Source organism: Megalobrama amblycephala, linkage group LG17 (assembly GCF_018812025.1).
Source record: "Megalobrama amblycephala isolate DHTTF-2021 linkage group LG17, ASM1881202v1, whole genome shotgun sequence".
In the NCBI taxonomy this organism is placed as follows: Eukaryota; Metazoa; Chordata; class Actinopteri; order Cypriniformes; family Xenocyprididae; genus Megalobrama; species Megalobrama amblycephala.
In genome coordinates, this window is record NC_063060.1 from 15,730,012 (window position 1) to 15,757,240 (window position 27,229).

The 27,229-nt window shown below is 38.2% G+C and overlaps 1 long non-coding RNA gene across 1 annotated transcript; it reads right to left on the reverse strand.

The window, feature by feature from the left end:
• Positions 1–1,343: 1,343 nt before the first annotated feature.
• On the reverse strand, positions 1,344–4,693 carry LOC125251032. Its single transcript, XR_007180911.1, has 4 exons — positions 4,405–4,693; positions 3,475–3,561; positions 3,188–3,313; positions 1,344–1,563 (listed from the first exon to the last, which is right to left on the reverse strand). It is a non-coding gene; the product is annotated as an uncharacterized LOC125251032 (long non-coding RNA).
• Positions 4,694–27,229: the final 22,536 nt, after the last annotated feature.

Sequence of the window (27,229 nt, forward strand, 5' to 3'; positions counted from 1 at the left end):
TGCACTCACTTTGTTTGGGTAGATTCTATCTTATATATTTGAGTAAAGTATACCTAAATTTAACAGCCATGGTAAACAAAAAAAAAATAGGTAAGGTCTACCTAATATTTCTCATTACATCACATAACTAATTACTTATAAAAATTGAGTAATATTAACCCTATTGTAAGCAAGCAACAGTTCATCTACTAAATTATTATTTATAATGATTAGCCAAAAGGAAAAATTAAACATTACTTATTCAGGGAAGGTTGAATTTATATAAAAATGGTCAGACGCAGGAGATTGCATCAATTGCTTTTTTTATTGATCAAATAACATTTTGTATTTTAAACATTTAAAACTAATTAAAGTAAGTACAAAATATCCCTTACAATAAATTTCAAGTGATATACAACATCATAATGTAGCATAAATCATTTTGAACATATTCCATTCAAAAAATAGATGTCAAAACATACATTAGAAGCAAGACTCAAATACTGTTTCTTCATGTTATCATTTCAAACAATATGTGTTTAGATTTAATGTGTGGCTACAATATTTGCAACTCTGGAAAATAAAAGGAGACTAAAATTAGAGGAGAAACTGATCTCATTTACCTCAAAAGTCTAGCATTCTATATTGATACAAACATTTAAACTTCATTTAAAACTAATTAAAGGGTTAGTTCACCCAAAAATGAAAATTCTGTTATTTATTACTTACCCTCATGCCATTTCACACTCGTAAGACCTTCGTTGATCTTTGGAACACAAATTAAGATATTTTAGTTGAAATCCGATGGCTCCGTGAGGCCTTCATAGCCAGCAATGACATTTCCTCTCTCAAGATCCATTAATGTACTAAAAACATATTTAAATCAGTTCATGTGAGTACGGTGGTTCAATATTAATATTATAAAATGACGAGAATATCTTTGGTGCGGCAAAAAAACAAAATAACGACTTATAGAGTGATGGCCGATTTCAAAACACTGCTTCAGGAAGCATCGGATCATTATGAATCAGTGTATCGAATCATGAATAGGATCGCGAGTCAAACCCGGCAAACGGCTGAAATCACGTGACTTTGGCGCTCTGAACTGCAGATTCGACACACTGATTCAGAAAGCATTGGAGCATTGTGAATAGGTGTTTTGAAATCGGCCATCACTATATAAGTCGTTATTTTGTTTTTTCGGCACACCAAAAATATTCTTGTGGCTTTATAATATTAATATTGAACCACTGTACTCACATGAACTGATTTAGATGTGTTTTTAGTATATTAATGGATCTTGAGAGAGGAAATGTCATTGCTCCCTATGTAGGCCTCACGGTGCCATTGGATTTCAACTAAAATACCTTAATTAGTGTTCTGAAGATTAACGAAGGTCTTACGGGTGTGGAACTGCATGAGGGTAAGTAATAAATGACATTATTTTCATTTTTGGGTGAACTAACCCTTTAAGTGCAAAAAAGTACAGACAGCTCATTCCACATCTGGTGGGTCCTCAACTGCGGGATTGTGAATAACCACCAACTTCATTATTTCATTTGTGTGGCCTTCAAGTTCATCCTCCTGTTGAAAAAAACAAACAAACAAAAAATATGTTTTTATGTTAGTTCAAGCAAATTAGCATGCTGTTTGATTACAGTTGTTTTCTTGGTTGATGCCAATTGTTTGATCACAAGCAGGATTTCTGTATTAATCAGCACTTCAATATAAATGGGTAACAAATAAAAATCAAAACCCAAATTCTTCACCTGAGTATCCCATAATGAAACAATTATTAATTTAACAATGTTTAATTAATTAAATAAACAATGTTTGCAGCATCCAATTTAGACAAACGGAAGCTGAAAGGGATAGTTCACCCAAAAATTATGTTTATCTGTTTACCCCCGGGGCATCCAAGATGTAGGTGACTTTGTTTCTTCAGTAGAACACAATTGATGGTTTTTAACTCCAACTGTTGCAGTCTGTCAGTCAAATAATGGGAGTGAATGGGAACACCAACAATAAAAGTCAAAAAAACATGCACATACAAATCCAAATTAATTTATATTTATATAATTTTTACCCCTAAAATACCACTATGTCCAACTGTGTTCAGCATTCGGTTAGTGATGTCTGATCGCGCTCTGACAACGGCAGTAATGTCTAGCACTCTTTGAAGTATATGCGCAAGACATCACTGCCGTTGTCAGAGCGCATTCAGACCTCACTAACCAAGTGCTGAACGCAGTTGGACATAGTGGTGTATTCGAGGTAAAAAATTATATAAATACTGTTCGTTTTCTCGCACAAACTGATCATTTCGTGTCTTAGGACATCAATGTGTCATCACGAGCCGCAGAGTTTAATTTGGATTTGTCTGTGCGCGTTTATTTGACTCTCATTGTTGTTGTTCCCATTCACTCGCATTATATGACTGACAGACGGCAGCGGTTGGAGTTAAAAATCATCATTTGTGTTCTACTGAAGAAACAAAGTCACCTACATCTTGGATGTGCTGGGGGTAAGCAGATAAACATCAAATTTTCATTTTTGGGTGAACTATCCCTTGAAGCATGCTTGCTTGACACGTTACACCTAATGAAGTTAATTTTCTTGTCTCACAGAATGTTTGAGCCTCTGTAAAAAACCAATGAGGTTTGTTCTTGTGTCAAGCAATTAAGTTTGAACTTCTCTAGGTTTGTTGATCAATGTGTATATGAGATTAAAAGTCTACATTAAATTTGTGCATCTAAATCTGTGAGTAAAAATCAATGTCAAGTATTTTCACTGTGATTGTTTTTTAATGATCTGAGCTAATCATGTGACTTTTAGTTCTGTGTTAAGCAAGTTTACATGATTTTTGACCTGAAAATCACAACTTTTAATTTTTTGTCAGACTTAATACATGATGTAACTACAGAAGAGTCAAGTTTTAAATAGGAAAAATATCGAAACTCTTTGGTCTTTTTTTGAATGAGATGCTAACGATCTAATCAGATTCTATGAACTATGTTAAGCTAAAAGTGGTACCGCCTGACCCGAAGTTCAGCTGAATGGATTCGAAAATAAAAAAAAAAGAGCATTTTCAAAAGTATTTATTTAATTTGCTTGTTTTGCTTTTGTCTATTTACATATTTTTTAAGTTCAGTGTGTTGAGAGTTTTAATTTTTATTTTTTGTGAAATGAGATAAAAACAGAAAGATACCTCATTTACAGTGCTCAGGAGAGGATGTATCTTGGTAACTGCAGAAAGACGTGGTGTGCACCCATCAAGATTCATCATAAATGTCTCCAAGGAGCCTGTTGTTATACGTCGGAATTCTTCTTTGATCTAGTAAATCAGTACAAGGAAACACAAAAATACAATAATTTTCTCAATTTGAGTCATAGATTATAAGGTTTGAAACCAATTTTAATTAAACAAATGAGACGAACAACAGTTCTTGACAAAAAAAAAAAAAAAAAAAAAATTAAACTAACAAACATCCTTACCTGAGCCTTACTGAACAATCCAGGCCACCTGAAGTTAACTTGTCTTGATAACTGCTATGAAGTCTTTAATTCTTCTTCTAGATTCATCTGCGGCAGAAAAAAAAAAATATGTCAGAAACAGGATATTGAAATTATTAGATTATCACACTCCTGTAAAATGAATTGTACATCATTTATATTCATATCCATTTATATTTTCCATATTTTGCTAAATAATTCCACCAACTAGAAGTTATTTGTGCAATGTATTTGAAAATCCAAGTTAACTCAAACAATTGATTTATATAAATCAATTATAAAAACATTACAACTGTTATGTTACAGATCACATAAGGAGCATAAAAAAAATACATATTTTCAATCCTTTGCTTTTTGTTGTTAGCAGAGCACATGCTAATCGCTGCATATTAATGCTAACCGTAAATGATAATAGTAATATGGCTTTTATAAATTGATCTCTTCTAACTCAATATCAACAGATAAATGCAAGAAAACTTTAATAGTAGTTATCTAGCATACCACATCGACAGCTTTACTGCTATTTTTCTGCTCCGAACGCCTTGTCGTCTGTATAGTAGGCTAACTACATCAACCGTCCATTTCTCTTTCGTCACTTGCTCAAGTTCAACTCACGTGTAACAGCTTCGCTGTGCACGAATTTCAGCCATGTACATTACAATAATGGAAGCTATATTTAAATCATTAACGTAGATGTTTACTCGCATTCGCAGGGGCAAGTAACGTTACTGGACAATGTATTCCGCTTCCAATGTTAACTTGACTGACAACAAATTATAACATGTCAATCTGTCACCAGACTGTGGTGCGACAACAGAGACAGAGAAATGACTATTCTTCTGGTAGATTTTAACGTTAAACAACTTAACATTTGCATTCATGATGATATCAACAAGTTAAATAAAAACTTACCTGTAGGTTCACCAATCAATGTTCCGCCACCGCCAATGACATGGAAAATGGTGACTCCCGTGATTCCCGCCTGGATGTTGACGCATGCGCACTTTGCGGTGCCAAAGCTAATATTTAGGGGTAAATTTTACTTAATTTTTTAGTCTTGCAGTTAATACTAATAAGAAATAGATAGTGGAGGTAGAATGTACCCATTATTTTTTATTTTATTTGCTAACTCATATACTTAAGTAAACTATAACTGATTTTCATGGGTTGTATTTAACACCCTCAAGAGTAATTTTTTACAGTGTATATGAAATGCCATAGAGGTAACATAATTGTTCAGACACTTTGCATCACAGAAATACATTATATTTTAAAGAATATAATAGAATACCATTATTTTAAATTGTAATAATTTTTCACAGTATTGCTGTTTATGATGAGCTGAGACATTATTACAGAGGGTTTTTTTCACAGCCTACCTGACTGAAAGGCCTCATTAATATGCAAGTTATTTCAGGTCATTATTATGTGATTCTTTTGTCTTCTCATGTGTAAATGGCCCATTATTCATGATCATTCACGCCTCCATGCATACTGTGTTTCTTGACAAAAAGTGTCTTACAAAAACTAAATCAATATATTGTTTTATATGAAGGAGTAGGCAGCATAATTTTTACATATTTCTGAAGCAAAAACTCTAGTCTACAACCTCCAATACCCAAAAGTCTTGTGAACACATATTTAATATACTTTTTTTGGCTTTATTTCAGTGACTTAAGTTTTTTGTTTTTTCAATAACCACGCATAAACATTATTCCTTCAAAAATACAAACATGTACATACATGTTCCTCACATATTATTGTTGCCTAGTTTGTGCTGAATACAGTGTAATGACACTTTTGTCATTTATATGTTTATGAACAACTGAAAAAAGCACAAATGTCAGGGCATGTCAAAACTTCTCCAAGCCCCAAATCAGCCTCAGACTCCAGAGGGTTAAAATCCACACAAAGAAGAGAAACAGGCCTCCAGTTTTTGATTTCTTTTAAATCTCCTTTCTTGGGTAAAAGGGTCAGTACTGCCCTCCTGCAGCTCAAAGGCAGTCGCCCTCTAGCAATGCTTTCACAGAAAACTTCCAACAAGTCATTGCCCAGCAGATCCCAGAAAGCTTTATAGAAATCAACAGTTAGACCATCTAACCCTGGTGCCTGACCATTCTCCATGCTCATTAAAGCTGCATGTAATTCTCCTGGAAATAGTTGGCTCACCAACTCTTCCTTCGCCTCCTCCTGCACCTGAGGTAGACCTCAAAGAAAATCTTGCAAAAGCTCATGATCTTCTGCATACTCACATTTAAATAAATCTTTATAGAACTCAGCAGCCCTCCTGCGTACATCAGCAGTTTCAGTGAGCTCCTGCCCATTGGCTGCCCGAAGACAGTAAATAATTATGCTTTGGCCATTTTTCTTCTCCAGGCTGAAAAAAAACTTGGATGGAGCAATCATTTCAGAAATATTCTGAAACCGAGATCTGATCAGTGCTCCCTGTGCTTTATTACCTAGCAGATCCCTTAATTCTGCATTCTTTCCAATGAGAGAGTTCACTTGATTCCCCGACAAATCACCTATATTTTGAAGCTCTACAATCTCATTTTCCAGAGCTCTCATTCTTTTAATCATATTCTGGGTGACATTGAAATTGTATTGCACACATAGTTGTTGTATTTGCTTTTTACCCAAATCCCACCATTTCTGCACACTTGAAAACATTATCTTTTTACTTCTCCATTCCTTCCAAAAAAACTCAAAACACTCCTTAAAATGCAAATCTTGTAACAAAGCACTATTAAAAATCCAATATGCACTTTTAATTTTTAAAAACTGTATAAAAACATTTGCAATCACCATGGAATGATCAGAAAAACACACAGGATTAATACAACATGATTTTACCATTTGCAATTCATGTTTAAAACAATACAAATGGTCCAGGCTTGCCATTGAAAGTCCACTTTCTCTTATTTGTAACCATGTGTATTGTTTAATATTATCATTTGTGTTTCTCCACACATCCATTAAATCATTGGTTTCAATCAACCAAATCAAGGACAACCTAGAAGCTGTATGCGGCTCTAGATGATTCCTATCTAAGTCATTGGTCGTACAATTAAAATCCCCCGCAACCAGGAGATAATGTTCAGAATTACAACTTTGTATTGTATTTGACAGTGTCTCTAAAAACAACATTCTCTCAGTTGCCATAACTGGAGCATACACATTTATTAAAACAAAATTTGCCACATCAAATTTTGCAGTAATCTTTAAAAATCTTCCCTCTACAATTTCCTCTACCACATATGAAATTGGCAAAAACTTATTTGCAAAGAGGACTGCTATGCCAGCACTTATATTGGTCTTGTGACTCAGAATAACCAAACCATCCTATTCTCTTTTCCAATCCACTTCATTTAAAGCATTGCTATGAGTTTCTTGAGCAAAAGCTACATCTATACCTTTCAGTTTCATTAACTGGAAAAACTGATTCCTTTTCCTAATATCTGTAGTGATTTTTACTCCATTCACCTATGACGTAGTGATTTTTGATCATGTGTCACTTAAGGTGTGCTTATGAGTGTATCAGATGACCCCTCCCCCTTTTGTAATACGGGGCACCAGTTAAGAATACTATCTTAACAATTTAAGAACACTCCAAAAGGGCTGTTCAATAATTCAGAATCAATATAAAATAGAGGGAGTCGGTCAACTGATTTATCTGAAGGATTGGTGAGTCTGGTCAACTAGTAGAATCTTTGATCATCAACACAAGGAAGACACAGTTATAATAAAATCAATGAAATTTATTAACAATAAACATGCAAGAGTAAATACCACAACGATTAATAATGAAATAATGAATATGCACTTCTAAAAGATAGTAAAATAATAATAAAAGGAGAATACTGAATTAAATCAAAGAAACAAATAAATGAAGTGAACACAGAATGGATAAATGCAATGCTGTTGAACTGAATGTAGGATGGAAGAGAATCGTATGGGAATGCTTATGGGAGCCACCTAATGGCTCTGGTAAAATGGTGATAAATAACGGACTGATCGAGGACCTGGAGTCATTGATCTGGGCGGTGTACTAAGAGGGGAACAGCAGGAACAAAACACAAACCTCACCTCATCCTTCGACCATTGGCATTTTGAGGAAACTATAATTCACAAGTCACAACTAAGTAACTTCGTTAGTGAGTATAATAATAGTATCCTCTTTCAGGACTACTAAAAAGGTTACACACGAATCTACATGTTAATAAAAGAAAACTATGGATCAAAAAGAGAACTATAAAGACTATTCAGTGAGAGGAGTATAGGGAATAGAGTAGTCTCTATTTCTGTCTAGTCCGAATTGCTTGTTATAACGGGAGTAAGCTCAGGGAGTGGTCTACACATGTTAGATTTGAGCTCAAGAGCATTGCTAGGTCTCACACTTTCCTGCTCTGACAGGCTAATCTGTAGTTTGTGGATTTGCTGGTACAGTGTCCACCCCAGAAGGCCCATTGTAGCCCACCCACATAGTGTGAAGATAAGTATTAGGCTGTCACTGATATCCCAACCCCAAGTGAATGGCACCCTCTTAGGTTTTGGCTCCACAGGTGTAGCTTGGAGGCTACCTAACTGGAGACTGATCTTTGCTAATTTAGGTCCCTCAAACAGAACTTGATTCCTGAGTGAATTGTCTACTACCAGAGTGTGTCCTTTAAAGGCATCAGCTATTTCAAACTCAACACTATGCACATCAGCATCAAGATGGTATAGAGCTAAGTATTTGATGTGGAGAATTGCTCCTACTGGGATTTAAATTAGCATAGTTTCATTAGGGAGGTGTATTGGAGTAGCTGTATCATGTCTGTTATATGTCATTACAGCTTCACTAACAGGTGTATTCACTAACCACTTATTTCCTGCTCTCTCAATTCGGGTGGTAGTCACATCATCTCTGTATGTAGCAACAGCATTGCATTTGTCTTCCGTGGTTAACCTTTTAATGCCACATAGGCCTTCAATGGGGTCTCATACAAAAGGTTTACTGGGACACAGCCAGTGAATGTCTTTGACCACTGTACACATATTTAGGTTAGGTGTCAGATACATGTCAGGGTTTTCATCTTGGTAAGCTATAAGTCAGGGTGTCTCAATTTTTATGTGTATATCTTGAGACCAGAAGCCTACATTTAGCACTGATTTCAACCTATATATGTTTTTAGTGTTGATTATCGGGATGTTTAAAAGGAAGCCAATTTCTTGAGCCTCTGGGTTAACATGGATTGGTATAGCACTTCCCAGGCTGTAAGCTAAATGTACCTGCAGTGTTTGCGTGGTTCCCTGCAACACCGGATTCAAGATATTCTTCACTAGCTCAGCTGGTACCAAGTATGAAGGGATCTTATTCAATGCCAAACTGTCGACAACAGAGCTGACCTCTCTCAGCAAATCTTGCATTAATACTTGAACCTTTTGTACATGGGCATAATCATGTTGTATAACATCCACTATCTTGCCTATACTGTGGCTGTGTGTAGGTTTACAGTGAGGATTGTGCCCTCCAAAGTTCTGTCTAACTGCTGCAGCTGCTTCTGCTGAACATACATTTTCTCTTGTATCTCAGGCATTTCTCTTTTTAACCCTTCCACATGTTTTTTCAATGTGGATATGCCCTGCTGTCAGTAGTGTACCACGGAAGCGCTTTGGGCGTCTAACTCCTCTTAATTCTTCCTGTGTCACTTCAATACTTTATAAGCAGAGTACAACTAGCCACAACAACTAGTCACAGATGCACTGGCCACAGTGCCTGACACAGTATAGACTTCTCTACACTGCCTTAGAACTTACACCTTAACCGGAGTTACTCCTGAGCGGTGTCTACCCCCTTTATTCCCATCTGGGGTTTGTAAGGCTTAATCTGGTTGAAGTGGACCCACTTGTACACAGGGGATCTTTTCCCTTTTGAGATTTTGATGCGGTATGCTACTGGTGATAGTTTTCCTACAATTTCATGAGGACCAGACCAGCTTGGGAGAAACTTTTTTGGAACACCCACTGGTTTTGTGAAGTTAAAATACATCACCTTGTCTCCCACCTGATATTCTGTAGAGCTAGCCTTTTGATCGTAGTATGCTTTCCTGTCTCTGCTGTGTCATTTCGGGCTGGGAGACATTCCACCCACTTTGTAAATGCACAGGTCACATTAAGGAGGTATTTGTTACCTCTGGAGGATGTAACTACAGGACCGATCCAATCCATCTGAATGCTGGACCAGGCAAATGTTATTCCTGCCTTCTGAAGAGGGGCTCTGTGAGGGGGGTTAGCCGGTTGAAACTGACAACAAACTAGACAACCCTGGATGTAGGCGGCAATGTCTTGTTTCATCTGTGGCCAGTAGGCTAACTGACGAAGGGTCTCATGTGTTGCCTTCACCCCCCGGTGGCCTCCACAAGGTTCATCATGGGCATGCAGAAGCATAACCCCTCTGTGTGCTGTGGGGACCACCCATCGAGGTGGTGAATTATCATCAGCAATGTACACTAGCAAACCCTTTTCTAACTTCAGATGGTGTTTGATAAGATACAGTGTTTTCAGGTCACTTGACTTGAGTTATCGGTTGTTCTACTGGGTTAGAAATGAATAGGTACATAGTGCTGATCACAGGGTCTTGTTTTTGCATGGCAATAAGGTCAGTATCTGATAGCTGTCTGCCTATCACTACAGTCTGAGGGGTGTCATTAAGGGTTGTCACTGCCTCCTTTGCTTGCCTACGTGTGACAACATTAACACTTACAGGAGTTGACTCTGTTGGAAGCCACTCCTCCTGGAACTGCCAGGGAGAGCCTGCTATGGCACCTGCTTTGGCTAACCTATCAGCTTCATCGTTGCCTGTTTTGTCTGGCCCAGGTGCTTGCGAATGCCCTTTTACCTTCTTCCAGTACACAGTCATACCATTCTGATATACAAGTTTGTCACAGGCAAGAAACAGTTCCTTATGCTTAACTTCCTTTCCTCTGGCATTTTTCATGCTATTCTGTTTCCAATGAGGGAGGTGAGAAACAAAACTGTGCCTGGCATAGTTTGAATCAGAACAGATTACCAAATCTCTGATCCCATACTTTGCTGCTTGTTGCAAAGTTATGAGTGCAGTGGCGATTTCTGCATACTGACTAGATTTAGGGCCTAAACAGAACTGCTGTGCACCACAGGGGGTGTCAGCCTCCCAGACTAATCCTACTCCAGCCTGTATGTGTTGTTCATGGTGATAGGAGCACCTATCAATGTAGGGCTTAGGAAGGCTTGCACAGACATTTTCATCATAGTAGTGATGGCTTGATGTCAGTGAGGGTGTGGTGATTACTGTGTTGGCTTCTTGAGTGTATTCTCCATCAACGCAATGCTGGCACATAGCTAGTCCACGGCCTAATGCCATTTTATTGTCCTGTGCATATCTCACCTCCACCTCATAACCTTGCAAGGCCATCATCCATGTGGCAATGCGACTGTTTGAAACTCTACCTTCCCTGAGTCTTTGGCTATTGAGGAACTGGACAGGTTGATGACATGTCTCAACAATGACTTTCTGACCCCCAATATAGCTACGAAAGTGTTCAATTGCCCACACTGTAGCAAGTAAGGCTTTCTCACAGTCTGAGAACTTAATCTCTACACTACTTAGTGCCCTACTAGCATAGGCTACAACCCGCTTATCCTGGTCGTGTTTTTGGGAGAGTGCTGCACTGAAAAATCAGCCTGAAGGAAAAACTCTTTGTCTTTGTCTTTGTCAGGGTAGGCTAGGCATGGGGCCGTGCACAACCTGTCCTTCAGTTCTTTCATAGCCTGTGCCTGACTTTCCTCCCAGCTAAATTCTCTACCTTTCTGTAGCAGTTCATGCAGTGGTCTGGCGATGTCTGCATAATCTTCTATAAACTGACGGGAATAATTGCATACCCCCAGGAAGCTACGCAGTTCAGAGACATTTGTGGGAGGTTTAATGTTCTTTACTGCTTCTATTCTACTAGACTGAGGTTGAATACCTTCAGGACCAACAGTCAGTCCTACATACTCCACTTTTGTTCTACACCACTGTCCTTTGGATAATGACAATTTAGCACCTGCCTCAGTGAGCTGGGTGAGAACATGTCGTATCTCAGTTAGATGGTCTGACCAGGTCTGACTACGCATAAGGATATCATCAACATAGATCAAGTTTCCGCGTGTAGCTGCATCACCCATTGCCTTGTGTAGAAATATATTAAACTCTGCAGGAGAGTTTGAATAGCCAAATGGACACCTGTTCCAGGTGAACTGTCTACCTCCAAAAGAAAATGTTAGCTTATACTGATCTGCTTGGTCTACCTTCATTGTCCAGAATCCATTTGCAATGTCAACTGTGGAGAAATATTTAGCTGTAGTAACCTTTGCTAACTCTTGGTCAAGATGTATCATAGGCCAACGTGACAGGGGAACCTGTTTGTTGAGTTGCCGGTAATCAACAGTTAAACGCCACTTTCCACTTGGCTTTAAGACAGGCCAAACTGGAGAATTGTAGGTGCAATTGCATTCACGTAATCTAACAGGGAATCAATAATTTCCTGAATGGAGTCAAAAGCAGTGAGTGGAATTCTGTATTGCCGCACAAAGGTAGGCGGTGCATTTGGATCTGTGGGAATACGGACAGTATGGACATCTGTAACTCCACAATCATAGGAATCCTTAGAAAAGATTTCCTTGTGCTCATAAAACACCTGTCTTAATTCCTGACGCTGAATCTCTGTGTCAAGAGCGTCTGCTTGGTCTAACTGCTGCTGCACTTCTGACTCAAAACCAGGGTATGGTTCAGCGCTATTTCCTGCATCTTTCTCACAGTTCACTGGTGCATGCGACTCTTGGGCCATCACAGTATGTACCACTATCTCACTGTCACTTTCAAAGTCTATTCTACAGATGGCTCCCTCAAACACACCTGGGAGTGTTGTGATGGAAATCATCTTGGTAGGGTAGGTAAGATACACTTGCTCACAGTTTTCTCTCTCTATAGGCAAGTCAGGAAGCTCTCCTATGACAGGAATAGTTAATTCAAAATCATGAAATGAGCTATCAATCAGGTATCCTAGAGGAGTGTGTGGAGGAATGCGAATACTTCCTCTGGTGAAATTTCGTACGAGTAGGTAAGTTGAGCGGTTGTACAATTCAAGCTGTGGGTTACCACAGATTGTAAGTCCCAAACTGCAAAACTGAGCAGAGGGCTGGAAAAAGGCTAGTACTGTCTGGTTCATTTCTTGACCCCTTTTTATGACTAGTCTGACTGGGACCTCTGCAGTTTGGGCAGGTACCATTGTGTCAAACTCATTCATCATTCATGTAGCAGTTGATACAGTTCCTGACTTATGGCTGACTTCTCTGACCAAAGTGCAATTACAGCATCCTCAACAAGTACTTCATTAACATGTATGCCCCCCACCACCTGTGGATTATACAACTGGGTGTTAAGAAGTTCCAGGGCACACAGAAATGCATGGTTCTTCTCTAACAGCTCTAGGGGGATCTTGTTCTCATGAGCCATGATCTGCTGACTGGGGGCTAATGATTTGCATTTCCCTCACAGCGGGTGCCTCTTCATTCAGGTAGGCATCCTTCACTGTCATCTGTCTAGAGTCACATGTCCTTTCTACCTCCACTGCCTTGCATAGCTTCTGACCAGAACTAGTCTCCTCAATGGGTTGTGGGATTCTAGCTTGTGCCCACAATTGACAGCTGTGATAGTCAATTAATGGTGTGAGCCTATTCAACAAATCCTGGCCAATAAGAAGTTGTTCTGTGTCAAAACCAACAACATAGAGAGGGTGAACTATCTTCATCTCACCAAAGGTTAACTCCACCCACACCCGCTGGTTAATCGGGGCCTGATCCTGTGTGTAGCTGGTTATCTTGATCTGACAACTCTCAATCTTGAGCCACTTACCGAGTTAGTTACTTGGGTGAGTTTTTTAAACAACCCAGGTGACACCAAAGAGATTTCTGAGCCAGTGTCTAGCAGTACGTCACATGTTAATACACCTTCAATGGACACAGAAATGTAAATCCTTCTGGCTCTACCTCTCTGTGTCAAGTCACCAAGGAACTGACAGAGACTGAGATTTGGTCTACTGACATCTGATTGGTTAGGCCTTACAATCTGTTGCATGGTTCCCCCTTCCCCCGGCTCCCCCCCCCACCCTATCAAATACACTTTAGGTGGGGGAGGGGAGGGGTACCGGCCTAGTCATTGCTTTGAAGGAGGGTCTTTCTCTTTTGGGGATGTGTGCTCCTCTGACTTAAGGTCTTTGAGAGCTTTTGCAAGTATTTTCTGAATTTGCTTCAAATTATCACGATCCCTTCCTTCAGTCCCTTTGGACTCCTTTTTCTTCTGACTGCTCTGTTTGTGACTGTCATTTGATCTATCTCTGAACCTCCTGTGCCTATCCTCTCTGCGTGTATGTCTGCCACTCTTATATCCTCCATTTCTTGAGGATTTATGGCCCTGCGTGTCCTGTTGGAACTCACTGGACTTTAGCTGTGAGGGGCGACTAGGACGAGCTGGTCCGCTTTGGGGAAGCTCTGAACCTTCTAGTTCAAGGGGAGGTTCCCTGTCATGTCAGAGTTCAAACACATGAGTGCCTGGGTCCCTGTCCTTCTTGTCTGGGTGTAACTTCTCACTTTCCCAGGCTCGCATTGCCAGCTGTCTTAACTCTGCTGCAGTCATGTGGTCAACATCTACCAGCAGTGAAAGAGACTTCCTAATTGTTGGATGCAAATGACTCACAAACAGACTTTTAAACATCACATCCTCTTCTGCCCTAGGAGAATCAGCACCAACAAAATACACTCTGCGTAAGCGTTCATAATATTCTCTGGGTGATTTGTAGCGATTTGCCTGGTCTGCAAGGCAGAAAGCCTGGAGACCGATGGGTTTTGATATATTGTGTATTCTGCTCTCAGGGCCCTACACAGTTCATTGTAATTACCAGCAATGGCAGGACTTTATCTCTCCATGAAACCATGGACAGTTCGCACGGTTGTTTTCCTCAGAAGGAGTAGCTTATCTGCCATAGTGGCCTCAGGGATGTATGACAGTGCATAGTTTACATCCTTAAGGTACAACTCTATGTTGCTTCCAGGGGTGTCAGGGTTAAACACTTCAATGTCACGTGCTAATTCCCTAAGCTGACACAGCCTACTGTCTCTGGACTGTGCTATACTAGGGAAATCAGGGATGGAGCGACTAGTTTTTCCCCACACAGGTGAATCAGAATCTACTCCATAAGGATGGCTGGGACTAGCAGTGGGGGTTGGGTCACTGGCAGCTACAGCATCACCATGGGTCTGATAGCGCTGTCTCTGTGAGGGGCTATCAAGTAGGGAGTCTTTCACATGTGGGCCAAATGAGCTGAAACGCCCACTTGGGGGTTCAGGTTCATGGGGTGTGTCCATATTTATGTCTAACTGCTCCATTCTCTTCCCTATTTCCTCTAGCCTCTGCTCTGCCATATCAGCTTTATCTGCCCACTCTCGGGCTATGGAAGCAATTTTGTCATGACTGTTTTGTAGTTCCAATAATTTATTGTCTGCCCTAGCCAAGTCCTCCCTGAGTTGGACCTGAGCTTGTTTTGAATCGTAAAGTTGTCGTTTAAACAACTCTGACTGCTCGCGGGCATCAATACACAGTTTATGTTCCCTTTCTAAGTCCATTTTCAAACTAGAAATTTTAGACAAGGCTGACTTTAACACTCTGAGGTCTGAGGATATCGCCGGCGATACCACCGCGTTTTTTTTCTTACCAGTGTGAAAGAGACTCAAAATACTCCGTCAATGTTGCACATACAATTAAGAGTTATACACCATTTTAATCTGTTGAATATCTTCTTTCATTTGTGTACACTCAGAGTAAAAACAAAATGCTGTGCTTTTTGTAAAATAAAGAAAGCTAACATGATGCGTGATCTCTCGTCTCCCTCTGAACAAAGTCCAATCTGATAGTTCTCAGAAAATGAACTGTAACTTAGTGAATACGAATGACAAAAAAATTAAACTTATGTCTAAAGCGACGTTGAAATGTCAGGTTTTAAATCGTGCAAGTCAAATCGAAAACAAACATTTTGTGTTTATGTAATCTGTATGAAAAGAGAGCCATGTCAGAAGTCAGTGATTCAGCTCATTATCTGCTAATGCGGCCACGCCCACGGAGCCAGCACTATTCAGACGCAAATTCAGAGGCAATACATGCATTCATAGTCTCAATCGTGTATTTATTGTCTTGAAAAGTGTTTATCTGGGTGTTAAAGCCACGGTTAGCGAACTCTAGAAGACATGCAGTTAGTTCCTGGTTCTTCTTCTTCTTTATATGGATTTGTGGCCTAAAGGTGTACAGAGCGCCCTCCGGCTGCAAGTATGAATTGTATCCAGCACTCATAGTGATGATATATAGAATAAATATAGAATAAATATTACTCCTCTGTATAGAAATTTGACATAAACATATAAGAATCCATCAATATTTCTCCAAATGTGCATGCTTTAAGCTAAAAGCCTATAAGAAATGCCATAGAGGTAACATAATTGTTCAGACACTTTGCATCACAGAAATACATTATATTTCAAAGAATATAATAGAATACCATTATTTTAAATTGAGCTGAGACATGATTACAGAGGGTTTTTTCACACCCTACCTGACTCAAAGGCCTCATTAATATGCAAGTCATTTCAGGTCATTATTATTTGATTCTTTTGTCTTCTCAGGTGTAAATGGCCCATTATTCATGATCATTCACGCCTCCATGCATACTGTGTTTCTTGACAAAAAGTGACTTACAAAAACTAAATCAATATATTGTTTTATATGAAGGAGTAGGCAGCATAATTTTTACATAATTCTGAAGCAAAAACTCTAGTCTACAACCTCCAATACCCAGAAGTCTTGTGAACACAGATTTAATATACTTTTTTTGGCCTTATTTCAGTGACTTAAGTTTTTTGTTTTTTCAATAACCACGCATAAATGTTATTCCTTCAAAAACACAAACATGTACATACATGTTCCTCACATATTATGGTAGCCTAGTTTGTGTTGAATACAGTGTAATGACACTTGTGTCATTAATGTGTTTATGAACAAATGAAAAAAGCACAAATGTCAGGGCATGTCAAAACTTCTCCAGGCCCCAAATCAGCCTCAGACTCCAGAGGGTTAAGTCATCTTTGGCCTGCTTCTCACTGATACTCACTATCCTTAATTTGTCTGCCTGTGCTGACAAATCATTTTGAGCCTGAGCCAGCTCTGTTTGCAGAGCGGCTGTATCCTCGCTACTGGGTACAGTGACTGAACTTGAGCATTCTTTCCTGAGCTGTTTAAGCTCAGTTTCTAGGTCTAGATTTTCATCTTTTAGCCTATTGATTTCTGCTCCTTGGCTGTCTGTAATATACAGCAAGTCTTCTTTCTCTGCAAACAACCTATTGGCTTCAACCTTCAGCTCACTCTTTAGCTGTTGGATCGTCACATCCCTATCTTTTATCTGTCCATTAGCAAGGGATACTCTGTCTATTGCTTGGGTTAACTGAGCAGCCCAATTTAGTGGTAAGCTAGAGAGGAGTTTGATTAGCGAGGCACCCTTTAAGGCCTGGCCTGCTGCTTCAGCTGTTAGCTGTGTTGTTTTGAGGCTGATTTCATCATAATTTAAACCCTTAATCGTATCTATGTAACCTGGATTCACAGCACTGGTCAGGTCTACAACCAGCTGTTCAGGTAGGGTTAACTCTGCCATTTTTGACAAATACTGTACTGCACCTAGCAACTAGCTAATCTCAGTACTTAACACAAAAGTGTTAAGGGGATTGGTGTCACTAGGACACTGTCTCACACTGACTATTGGTGAGGATTTTAGCCCTTGGCTATGAGTGGTCAGAGGGAACTGCCCTTATCTGACACTTATCTAAGTTCACACAGAACTTTTTGATAGACTTACAAGGTAACCTCTGCTAACACTATAGTTTCCTGAATGAGGAAACGCTTTACCAGAACTATGCCACTATACAATGGTCCAAAGCTCAAACAACAATTCTATTCACTGCAAACAATTCAACTGCAACAAATCCCATTCATAAATAGCACCACAGAGCTAAGTGAGGAAACTATGAATCAGGCTTGTTAGGGACCACCTGCTAAGCAAACGGTAACTGACCAAACTGAGAATTTTAGCTTCCCGTTAAAGTAATTACTCTTGCAAACTTTTAGGTGAATTTGTTGTGTTGATGAATCAAAGACTCATTTCAATCTTAGCACCACAATGTAGTGATTTTTACTCCATTCACCTGTGACGTAGTGATTTTTGATCATGTGTCACTTAAAGTGTGGTTATGAGTGTATCAGATGACCCCCCCCCCCTTTTTGTAATACGGGGCACCAGTTAAGAATACTATCTTAACAATTTAAGAACACTCCAAAAGGGCTGTTCAATAATTCAGAATCAATATAAAATGCAGGGAGTCGGTCAACTGATTTATCTGAAGGATTGGTGAGTCTGGTCAACTAGTAGAATCTTTGATCATCAACACAAGGAAGACACAGTTATAATAAAATCAATGAAATTTATTAACAATAAACATGCAAGAGTAAATACCATAATGATTAATAATGAAATAATAAATATGCACTTCTAAAAGATAGTAAAATAATAATCAAAGGAGAATACTGAATTAAATCAAAGAAACAAATAAATGAAGTGAACACAGAATGGATAAATGCAATGCTGTTGAACTGAATGTAGGATGGAAGAGAATCGTATGGGAATGCTTATGGGAGCCACCTAATGGCTCTGGTAAAATGGTGATAAATAATTGCTTATTTATCATTCAACAAATAATATCCCTATTATTTGTAACAAACTGACCTCAAGTAACTGTTATCTAAACAGGTTAGAAAAACATATGCTGCATGTATAAACATGCAGTTTATGCATGCACGAAGGTCTCTAGAAAAGAGGTTTGGTAAGTTTATATTTACGTTCCACACAGTCGGGTGATCAATCCAGTAGCAGAGACGTCTTCCACTGATGATGCAGGCTGCGTGCAGTGGGAGGGCGCGGAGTTGCGATCCAGTAGTCGTGCCACACTGGGCTGGAGGATGCTGAACTTCGGTTGCGCCAAGAGGGTCCTTTAGGATGGACTGGGCAGCTGGGTCAGATGAATCTTCACAGTTTCCTTTGCAGGCTGGCTGCGTCGCTGAGGAGCCATGTGGTACAGGCAATGTCTGCTGATGCAGAGGTCCTTTGTGGACTGGGCTGCGCTGCTGTAGGAGCCGTAAGGGTCAGATGAAGTCCCTCAATGCTGGGCTCTTTTAGCAGCTAGAGTGCAGATGAAAGCAATGTAAAAGGTTTTGCTCACGAAAGCTTCACCTTAACCGTCATGTAGTCTCTTTCCTCGACAGGTCAGAAACTCAGGACGTGGAGTGTCTGTTAATGTCTCCTTCCCCGTCGAGCTGGAAACACAGAACAAGGGTGTGTCTACCTGGGGGACATATTTATCCCTTTTTGATGAGGAGGAGATTGAAATGTGGCGCCTTGCCGATCCTGGAGTGTGATTGGCTACTGTTATCTGAAGCAGCCCCGGTGTTGCCCACCCTAGTGTGGAACTCATTTGCATAGCATAAAGTACAGTGTTAAAATAGTGTCTTTAACATTTTACCCATGCATTATTTCTTTACCAAACCTCTTTCAAATTATTAAAGGCATCGTAGGGAACAGATAGACACCAAACACGATATGAAATGGTTAAATCATCGTCCATGCATCTGTTTATTTGTTAACAGGTCTGTCCCATGACCTGTTGGTTTAGCAGTCAGTAACCATTAACATAAACTGTGCTTTTGCATGAAGATGGAGTGGATGTGATGCAGTTTAGATCAAATTAAGGCCTCCAAACACAGGTATGAATTGATTTAGATAGATATCTGTGGCCTTTCTTTATTTCAGTCACTGCTGCTCCAACCAGGAGGTCCTGAAGGAATTTTTATGGCAGTCCTTGCCTAAACCTTAGGAATGGTGGTTAGAGTCAATGTGTCGTCCAATGAGAAGTCTTCTCCTTGGTTTTGGTGGATGCAGAAGGTCCCCCTTCCTGTTCTGGAAGAGGTGTCTGGTAGTTGTCCCAACATCTTATCTGATGTTGCTGAACATTTATTTATGTTCATTCACCAAAGATCCAATCACGGTGTGGCACATCTTCCTACACACCAGCAGTTAGAGAGGGGCCCTGTCGTAAACTGGTCCCTGGAATGCCATCTTGACTGGTGTCCACAACATATCCCTTGCTCCACTCAGATTTAAAGTTGCAAACTTCAAATCAATTATAAATAAAATATAAAGAAAAACAATTATGAATTTTACAAGAGAAGGAAAACAACAACAAACTGGACTTGACATTCCAGAAAAAAAATAAATTCACATTTGTTCTGCACGTAACTTTTGTACAGTCTTTTTCAGTCTATGAAAATCCTGACTAGATAAACCTCCTTCACCTCTGTTCTCTCATTAACACGCGTGCTGACTCAATAAAGAGTTTACGATCCGGAAAAAAATCATCTATTACCACATTACGTTTGCCCTTTGTCATACTCAAAAAAATGCTGAACTTTTTCAAGGCTATACCCGCTTTGCTCTTGACTTTCATTCAAGGTCCCTGCAGTATCTGACAACTCTTTTTCACCACAACTAGCCAAAAAAAGAAGCATCAGTAGAGTCATCATCAGAGGTATCTTCTGTATTATAATCTTCCCCATCTTTTTCTGATTCTTGACTATTCATTAATTGTTTTTTTGATTTTGACCCCTTTCACTTTGTTTCGATTTCCTTTTCACTACCGGAACCTTAAACACCATTTCTTCATCCTCCATCATTACACTGTCCTCATCTACTGTAGCTTCTATCACTTCTTTCATCACTTCCACATTCAGAGTTTTTGAATCAGCATCAGTACTCTTCCCATTAACCTTAGTACCTTTTTCCTTCTCAGCAGTTACATCTTCACTTGACTTCTGAGCACTTGTGCTTGGCTCAGCTTCTTTTAGTACCTGTGCGACCTTTTGGTTATTTGCCTCAATTTGGGGTGCATCATTTTGTTTTGAACAAAAACGAAATTGATGTCCTGTCTCCCCACACCTAAAACACTTCATAGTCTCAGTTTTGGCAAAAATCACATATTCAAAACCCTCTACCTTGAACTTTGATGCTATGTTTAGTTCTTCTACATCACCCTTCAAAATCATGAAAAGCTGTCTACGAAATGATACCACATGTTTCAAAAGAGGGGATTTGCAACCGAGTGGAATCTTTTTTTATTGCTGAAACAATTTGCCCATGTCTCGCTAGTTCACGTTCTATAACCTCATCGCTGATGAGCGGGGGAACATTTGAAATCACCACTTTTTTTGTCGGATTGACCAGCGGAAAAACTCCAATATGTTCATCTTTGATCACAATTCCTTGTTCAACAACTTGGTTAACTTTTTCAATCGTCTCCAAAAACAGTACAATTGCACTATTCATTCTCGATGCCGACTTAATATAACTATGTCCAACAACTTCTCCAACTGCAAGGCTACATTCCTCCACGGACCAATCCACTCCGACCGGTACCTTAATGCCATGTCGGCGCGTCAACTGTTCAAACGCCATGGCTTCAAACAAAAATAGCCACAGCAGCCAGACAAAAAAATTCTGGCTGCTGTAACTTCCTCCACACTACTATCTGGGCTTTCCCTTATCGCTAAATTGAACTATAATAACATATGCAAGAGAGAAAAAGATAGAGCAAAGACCGCAACACTCACCAAACACTGTCAGGCACACTCCACTCACTCGCACAACTCGCGCATGTGCACAAAGAGAGAGAGAGAGACAGAGAGAGAGAGAGAATTTGAATTTAAAATGTTTTTTTATTGCAAATTCATCAAAACACAGTTTACAAAATATAAATTATCTCATAGAAAAGAGAAAATTACAGGAAATGTGCAAAAAACAATTAATCTTCAAACACGGAGCACAATGCTCCTTTGCTACACCGTTTTAGTTCAAAAGACATAAGATCATCCATAGATTTGTAGAAATGAAAATCAATTAACATTCTAGACTTTACAAGAGATGAAAACAAGACAGTAACATTTTGTCCAGGCTTCTGTTCAATCCTGTTTTTCTACTTGAGTAAATAGTTTTGTACTCTGTGGCGGGTCATACAAGTCTGGTCTGAAATAGTCAGAATATAAACACTTATTATAAGTGTACCATAATGATTCAGGGTAAGACAAAAACACGGTTTGGAAAAAAGATTCATGTTGTACATTCTCATTATAAAATTTTTGTAAATTTTGAACACAAAAAAAGGTACGGACAGCAGCTTTAAGAAGTATTAAAGATATCTTAATAGATATCCTTTTAGATTCTGGTTCTTATCAAACTTTTCTTTTGGTATCTTCATTTTAAAGGCCCCATATGTTACTATTCCAGAGATATGGAGATCTTAATGCGGCTCCATGAGTAAATTGGTCAGTTGTACACAATTTTAGTGGTCGAAAACCAAATCTCTTGACCAAATCCCTGAAACTAGAAATGTATCTCATTTTTTCTATCAACTCAATTGCATACCTTGTCTGAGTGCCATAAATATTTTTCCAAAGTTTGCATGACTGTAACAAAAAGTATTAAGGATATCTTAACATCTTTCTATATTCCAATTCTTAATAAACTTTTCTTTTGGAATCTTCATTTTTAAGGTCTGTATGGTTCAATCCCATAGATATGGGTATCTTAATGAGGCTCCATGAATGAATGAGGCATTTATATAGCTCTTCATATGTACTACTGTACACCCAGAGCACTTTACAATCATATCAGGGGTCTCTCCTCATCCACCACGAGTGTGCAGCATCCACTTGGATGATGCAACGGCAGTCACAGTACAACGGCACCACACACCAGCTGTACCATATGGGGGCCTTTAAAATTAAGATACCAAAATTAAAAACAAAAATATAAAAGGACATTAAGGTATCTTTAATACTTCTTGAGTAACAGGTATGCAAACTTGGGGTAAAAACACACCGTTGGCAAATAATGAAACAAAGATTGCTAAAGTAAACAGATTTAACTAACAGACCTACAAATCTCTGCGTAAAAATAAAATAATGATGCTGCCATCATTTTTTCTTAAGACTTTTTTATCCCCCTGTAATTTGGTTCCAAATCTCAGGTGAAAATTGTCATTTTGAACCCCTCTACAAAATAGTGGATTACTCAGTAAATGTACATCCATGACATTTAATATTTTGGCTTTCATAACTATTTATCTTTGTCTTTCTTAAGAAAAAAAATATTAACAATCAAACATTTGAGCTGGTGAAGTATCTGAAATTTGGTTGATTTGACATGGAATGACTTGCAAAAATGTTCAAATGATGATGTGTTGCATTCACAGTCTGTTTATAATATTTTTGTGTGAAGTGCAGAGCAGAATTTAAGCTGATAAGCACTGAAAATCTTATCCAATAAGCCAATAAGCATTTGATATTGCTGATGCAAACATTTGTTTTGCTTCTTGACATAAGTGTGGGATTTGATGTTTCCAGTCACTGCTGAGGATGGAGATGAAGATCAGGGGTTAAAGGCTTGAATTTGGGTGTGTTCCTCACAATAATATGGGTTCTGAAGATTTGGATTACAAATAAAATGTATTATTTTTATGATCATTTTGTTGTGTTTTTGTATTTCTCCTTCCTTGTGCAACGTACTAAGCAATCACGTACCTCTGAGTACAGTACAGGGCACTAACCCTCCTGGACCAGGATTGGACACCCCTGTTCTAGTACATCTTATATTTGGACACCATTAAACCATTATTACTTACCAAATTGTAAACTTGATGATGCCAATCCTGCCAGATCTCTAAAGGCTGACAGGCCTCTTCAAACTGTGCATACAGACCTTTGTCTTGAAGTATGAGCAGGGGTTAAATTGGGCCGGGGCCGTCCAGGGCTGAGCCCCGGCACATAGGCTCGACAGACGCTTGTCCAGGAATACGGGACAAGTGGATTTTTTGAAGTGAAAGAGTTTTACTTGCCTGACCAGATAAATAGCTTGATTAAAATGTCACGCGAGAATGATTCATTTAGCTTAAGAGGCGATAGTGATAGTGGATAGTAATGTAGCCTAATATATCGGCGATGATGATAGCCTATTGCGCTCTTGAGGCGCACGTAACCTATTGAGGAGAATTAAAAACAAATGAGCTCTGCTCACACAAAGAAACTCAGTTATCATGTTGCAATAAAAATTCAATATGTGGGTTTTTTATAGCTAGATTTTTTCGACATGTGATAAAGTTAAGCATCACACGACCGTCATTGCTGAATTCCTTTATATCGCCTTGATTGAAATTGACACCAATTTCATACAACAGTTCAATAAACAAGTAGTTAATATTAATCACTTACGTTTTAGGTCCAATATTGCCTTTTTTGTTCTATTGTAGCAGCGAAAATAGTTCCAAACAAAGCAGAAACAGTGCATCTCGCAGCTATGCTCAGCTGTTTTGAATGATTCAGTGTTTTGAATGAATCGTTTGGATAAATGACTCAGTGGCTCACTCATTAAGACGGTCACTTGCCACCATCTACTGGCGGTTTAATTTCATGTTTAAAAGTATAAATTTCTCACCAACATTTCTTATTTGTATAATCAAAAATATTTAAAGAATCTCATAACATTATTGAATGCAGTTGTAGCCTACTTTTTCAGTGTAAATTATTTAATTTGGTAACAGCCCTATGCTATTTTAATTTATCAAATGTAAGAAATTTCAAATTCTTACATTGAATTAACATAAACATATGTGACATTATGGAAAGTATAAACTTCTTTGATTTTACTACAACATTTCCAAACTAATCTTATTCATCACATTCGAAACTAGCACGTATTGTGCAATAACCTAGGTTATATTCTTTAAATAGCTGTACCTCTGCATATGCCAGTCCTTTAAGTAAAGACATCCTTTGGGTGAAGAATGCCCATTCTGTATGTACTCCCTCCAGTACTGGATAAACTCCTTAAAAGGCATGATCTGCTTCGGGTTGGAATTGTATTCTTTTGCACTGCAGTTTGCAACAGGAACAGGAGTCTCATCTGCATAATAAAATGAGGCTATTTAAGGATATAACATATTCAGGACATAGTAATACATAGGATATAAATTTGCTCAAAAAATGCTATTCACTAATATACAACAAAATGATCTTACAGTCTTTTCATTAAGTCAATTTAATAATCAATTAATTCAACAGCAATGCAAAATACATGTTTCAAATCACCCTTAGGAAAATGTTACATTAAAATTACTGAAGCAAAAAAAAAAAAAAATAATAATAATAATAAATAAATAATAATAATAATATTATGCCCAGTTACTGTAATCATAAGCTTGTCCATTGGCCTATCTTACATTTTAGAGCTGTAGCAGGGCCTATTTATAATTACAAACCTATAATGTATGACGTTAATGCAAGTATAATAAAATATAATAAAAAAAAAAAAAAAAGCATTCGTTACTCACCAAACTCATGCAGAAGTCTTTGTAAATTTGGTTTTCAATCAATCGTGACCCAGTTTTTTCTGCAGTTCCAATCTTCTGTGAATCTTTTGGAAAACATGCATGGTTGATTTGTAATCAGGTAGTTCTTGAAGAATTTAGAGTAAGGTATTTCTCTCTCTATGTACTCAATGAAGTGAGAGGAGCAGTGCTGTTGATGGATCTGCCTGGGCATTTTGGTCAAACTGCAGCAGTTATGAAAGGTTTCCCTATCCATGACATGTCAGAGAGAAGCTCAGTCTTGTAAAGAATGGGCTGTGTAACAAAATAAAAAGTTAATTAAATATCAGTTAATTATCGCTAACTAACTAAATGTTGATTTTCTTAACTAGACATATATGATGCTCCATCGCCATACGCGCGGAATCTTTAATCATCATTTTGCACGTCGGAGTGTAAACATGAGCGCACCAAATAATTTCAGCTGCGTTCAGCATTAGTTTAGATATATAAAGCTTCAACGAGGCAGGGAACCTGCAGAAAACATTAAATCATCGCTTTACGATGTGAAGGGATATTGTTTATCTTATTGATTGATTTACATCACAACCTACTGTAGCTGTCACTTGAAAGTCAAACTCATCATAAAGGTATGACATAAATCATGTTTTTGCTTATTACATGTAATGCCAACCACACTGCCCATATGGAAAAGTTTTGTTAAAAACATATGTGATTCTTATATGTTCCAACAGAATATTATAAGGGACATATATGCTGCAAAAACTGCATATACAAATTGCATAATATTTATGTATTACTGGGGGGGCATTTCGAAAACTTGGTGGGGCAGCATAATATGATTTATGATTCATAGGTTTATGATCCCCCTACCCCCTTTTAACTACAAAACAGTTTCCTCCATTTTTCAGATTTTTTCCGATTAATAACAGCTTCAAATTTAATATTAATCACAAAAGTACTTTCTGTGATTCTGAAATTGAAACAACAGTACATTTGTTTTTTGAATGTTTAGTACAACTGTTTAATTAGACTGTTTAGAGACTTTTGGTCTAACATACGAATGGCTTAAAATTACAATTAATTTGATTACTTCATTTTCTAAATATTACATAACTTTTGGTATAATAATGGAAGATGTACGCATTCAATTTCTACTGAACAATATTTTCATTTTGGGAAAATGTTATATTCATGTTATATTTTACTGTAAGTTCCTTAAAACAAAGCCATTGTTTTCTGTTTTGCAGAAAGAATTTTGGATTTACTGAAAATCTTTAAGAATGGTAAAATTTAAAAGTGGAAGAAGACAACTTGGTTCACTGAAGAAATTTAAACCATTAGAAGACCTGGTTGCATGATTCTTTCTATAGAGTTGTGCTCAGTTATTTTGGCTATATACAAATAAAATCCACAAGACATAATAATAACTGAATTTACACAAAAGATCCAGTTCAAAAGTTTATATGCTTGATTCTTAATAGTGTGTGTTGTTGTCACTAGAGAGCCAGTGGGTTGTAAACCTATGAACAGGAAGACTGGAAATTCTGACTAGAATAATACTGGAAGTTCTTATTTTATTTAAAGATCTACTTTTTTTTAGTTCTGTCCTACAAAAGCTTCATAAAACACTTTCCAGAAGATAAAACAAAAACAATTTACCCCCTAACTATCCTGTGCAAATGTTTATACCCCCTGAATTTTAATGCATTGTTTCCTTCTGGAGTATCAGTAAATGTTTTCACCATTTATAACAGTTGGGTATGAGAAGAGTCCCAAACATGGGAATTATCATAAAGAAAATCATAAAAATAGTTGTAAATGAATGACACACAGTACTGAGAATAAATTAAGTGTATGTAAACTTTTGAACTGCTTAATTTGTGTAAAGGCAGATATTATTGTCACGGGTGCACAAGAACAAGATGTAACAGATCCAAGTGCAGCATAAGTATTTATTGGGGAGTCCAGAAACGTAATCCAAGGCAGGCAAGAGGTCAAAATCCAGGTAATCAGTCCACAAAACAACAAGCCAGAGATATAAACAGTGCACGTAACAAATACAACGAACCACAACCAGGGACAGACACAACTGAGATTAAATAGACAAACACTAATTAACAAACACAAAACAGCTGGGTGCAATGATGAATGG